Source organism: Nicotiana tabacum, chromosome 20 (assembly GCF_000715075.1).
Source record: "Nicotiana tabacum cultivar K326 chromosome 20, ASM71507v2, whole genome shotgun sequence".
In the NCBI taxonomy this organism is placed as follows: domain Eukaryota; kingdom Viridiplantae; phylum Streptophyta; class Magnoliopsida; order Solanales; family Solanaceae; genus Nicotiana; species Nicotiana tabacum.
In genome coordinates, this window is record NC_134099.1 from 139,794,710 (window position 1) to 139,798,658 (window position 3,949).

The following is a 3,949-nucleotide window of genomic DNA, read 5'->3' on the forward strand; positions in this document are numbered from 1 at the left end:
CATTTATAATTGAGAGGCTATAGGGCATTTAGGAAATATTATCTTTTTTTTTATTCCAGATCATGCCATAGATCTGAGTCGTAAGAACTCAGTATAAAGTTTCCACTAAATTTTGTATGCACTATAGGTGCTATCATAATAGAGCTTTAAGGCGTAGATGTAATTTTTGCCTATGTGAAAGGAAGGTTATGAAAGAAACAGAAAAGACAATGCACGATTGAAAAGTAAGTACGGTAAAGGTGAAGAAGATACAAGATACTCAAGTACAAAAAGTTGTGAATAGTCGAGACTTCAGAAATAATTTGGGTTTTAAGTTTAATTTACGTAGGAGGCCCTAGTGAAAATTTTGCAAATCTCTAAGAGTTAACATTCGAAGACGAATGTTCTAAATGGGAGAAGGAAGTTACATCCCGTATTTTAACGTTAGGATTCGTCAAAGTAATAACATAGGAATTGGAAGGGATTAAGGTTATACATGAAGATAGGGATGCAAGCCTCTGTAAGTTTGAAGAATTTCGAATCTACTATTTATTGGTTTGATATGTATTTTATTTGAAATAAACCATTTTCGGTAAAAGCTGATAGATACGATTTTATATGGTTGTGATAAGTTTTAAATTAAATACATAACATGTGGGAGTTTATAAATGAGGTTTTATTTATTATAAGAGTATATAGTATTTTATCATAAGAAAAGTTAGCCTTTTTCCGTTTTGAGAATTTATAGTGCAAAAAAGAATTTCCTTATTGTAAAGATATAAATTATTTTTTTCACAAGAAAAGAAGGTTCTCTTTTTACCATTTTAAAAATTAAGCATACGAAATATTTGTACTCTTTATATGAGATTAGAAAAATTAGAAGTTGAGAAAATATATGTATTTTTACATGGATGTTTTAATGAAATAATTTTATATGGTACCACTTGACCTTGATAGTAAGTTATATAAAGTGTATTAAAAGTGAGTAGTATTATAAGTAATTTGAGATAATTCTTAATTATGTGAATAATTGGTTAATTATTGATTGGAGTGAAAAATTATTAAATTAATTAAGAATTTGTGGATAATTATGAGGGGTAACATCCACGTGGGATGTTAGAGATTTGGCAGCAAATGCCTTAGTAAAATGTGACTCCTAAGTTCACTCAATGAGGTGGCATATTTAGGGGGGTTGATGTTGAGCAAACGTCAGTACATATCATTTACAATTCCTTGACAAGGTTTGACAAAGGTTCCCATGTTCTTCTATATATTCTTCCATATCTACTTTAAGATTATGCTTATTTGAATTTTTGGAGTGACAAGGGAAGTACACGAAGAGGGGTAAGGATCATTTGTCTTGTTTAGTTCACTTGTAAAATAAAGTTGTCACATCTATATTTTTTGTCGTCTGCTTTTAGAAATTGCTACCTCAATTCCAATTAAGAGGAGTATATATAGATTATTATATCAAGCTTATTTTAGACAGAATAATTTTTAGAGGTTGACGGAAGTGTTTACAATAGTGCTTTAAAATGTGATAAGGTGAAATGGCTAGTAGGATGTCAAATAAAAGTTTGAATCCTAAATTAATAGTATCTACTATTGAACCTTTTCTGTATTCATGTTGACGATCAATATTTTATAGTCACTGAAAGTTTAAGGTATCTAGGCTACTTGAATTGTGTTTGTATTCTCAGTAAATAATATTGGTGAGCAGTGAGTTGAAGAATCTAAGTAATACTTCAACTATCTTTTTCAATGACTGATGCTCATATGTTAAAACTTGTGAATCCTACTTGTGAGCTCAATAATTTGTACATATCATAGTCATCAATTCAATGTAAAGAAAAATATTGAATATGTACTAACAGTTTGGTAAATCCGAATTTGAAGTCTATAAAAAATACTATAAGCCTGGCATATATAATCTGAAACAGTGACTCTCCTTCCTTCTCTTGTGTGATCATTAATTAGTGTTCCTCTTATGTCAAATGGGTATGAAAAACTTGGGATTTTGATTCATGGGAATGTTTGGGCTTGCGAGTATGGAAGGTTGTCAGCCAGCTATAGTCACCTTCAACACATTAATGGATGCTTATTGTCGCAATTAATATGAATTAGAGGGATTGTCAAGAGAGTTATCTCAGGTATGTTAAGGCTATCCCTTCTTTCTTTTGGTATGATCCAAGTAACGAAACGTAAACGTAATGCTATTTCATAAGTGGTTCTACTCTTAGCAGTTAAGAATGTCTGTGTTACTTATTCTCGTAAAGTGATATTCAAGCATGTCTAAGTAGGTATCTAATTTCCTATTGAGCTATATGATAGAAATATTAATGTTTATAATATAGAGATAGATGTACATGCAAGTTCATTCATTTACCATCGCGCTACGGTCGGTCGGGCAGTTACCACCGGTTGGGCAGTTATGTATTATTATTTACCACCGGTCAGGCAGTCATTTATTTCCCACTGAGCTACGGCTGGTTGGGTAGTTACACATTTACCACCGAGCTACGGCCGGTTGGGCAGTTACATATTCACTATCGAGCTACGGTCGGTCGGGCAGTCATGCATTTACCACCGCGCTACGGCCGGTGGGGCAGTTACCACTGATCAGTTGGGTAGTGATGCATCATAGAATATGAATAATAGTCTCAAAGCGAAGCATTATATATGCAAGTATAAATATACAGTGGCGCTTCACAGATGCAGGTTGATTCTTATATGTCATTAATTAATATTGACTTTTTGTTATATTTTAGTTCTGCCTTACATACTCAGTACATTATTTGTACTAACGTCCTTTTGTTGCGGATGCTGCATTCATGCCTGCAGGTATAGATAATCAGTTTGACGATCACTCATTGTAGACGAGATTGACATTCAGTGAAGGATCGGTAAGACTCCAGCTCATTCGGAGTGCAGCCGAGTTTATGAGTCATCGTGTCAGAGTTTTACTACATACTTATGTGTCAGCGGTACCCTATCACATTTGATGTCAAATAATCTTAGAGGCTTTGTAGACAAAGGTTCATGTTGTACAGTATGTCAGAGGCCTTGACGGCCCATATGTATTAATATTTTGTGAACGATGGTTCATTAATATAGCATTTGCCTACTTACAACTGTACATTACGAGTTGTGGCAATTTGGCCCATGATAGTTTCACAAGGAATGAATGAGTTATAGAGTGGTCCGCTCGGGCCAATACGGCACCGGGTGCCAGCCACGCCTCCTAAGGTTGGGGCGTGACAGAGTTTCGGAGAGTTTTGGGACACTTAGCCCCTAAATGAGAGCTTAAGTGTTGGAAAGTTGATCGTAGTCGGAACAGTATGAAGACGGACTCGGAATGAAAATATGAAGATTCTGTTAGCTCCGTTGGGTGATTTCGGGCTTAGGGGCGTGATCAGATTATGTTTTGGGTCCGTAGATAATTTAGGCTTGGAATGCCGAAAGTTGAATTTTTGAATTTTCTGGTCCGATAGTGAGATTTTGATCTGAGTGTCGGAATGGAATTCTGGAAGTTGTAGTATCTCCGTAGTGTTGAATGTGACGTGCGTGCAGAATTTCAGGTCATTCGGACGAGGTTTGATAGACTTTTTGATCGAAAGCGTATTTTGAGAATTTTGGAGTTCTTAGGCTTGAATCCATGGTTAATTCGAGGTTCCGATATTGTTTTTGGTGTTCTAAGGATTGGTACAAGTTTGGATAATTATTTGTGGCTTGTTGGTGCCTTTGGTTGAGGTCCCGGAGGTCTCGGGAGGAATTCGGATGGTTGACGGGAAGATTTTTAAATTTCAGTTGCAGCTTCAGCTGCTGGTTCTGTCATAACCGCACATGCGGTTTGGGTTCCGCAAGTGCGGTACCGCAGAAGCGGCTCAGTGGCCGCAGAAGCGGAAATTGGGGACTTCTTCAAGAACCACAGAAGCGGTGGTATTTCTGCAGAAGCGGTACTGCATCTGCA

The 3,949-nt window shown here is 36.1% G+C and overlaps 1 long non-coding RNA gene across 2 annotated transcripts; it reads left to right on the top strand.

Annotated features, from left to right (window-relative positions):
• The first annotated feature begins 1,177 nt into the window (after window positions 1-1,177).
• On the top strand, window positions 1,178-3,090 carry LOC107822606 (uncharacterized). 2 transcript variants are annotated; one of them, XR_001656436.2, is made up of 3 exons: window positions 1,191-1,323; window positions 1,957-2,129; window positions 2,821-3,090. It is a non-coding gene; the product is annotated as an uncharacterized LOC107822606 (long non-coding RNA). The 2 variants fall into 2 exon arrangements; XR_001656435.2 differs by having other exon boundaries at window positions 1,178-2,129.
• Window positions 3,091-3,949: the final 859 nt, after the last annotated feature.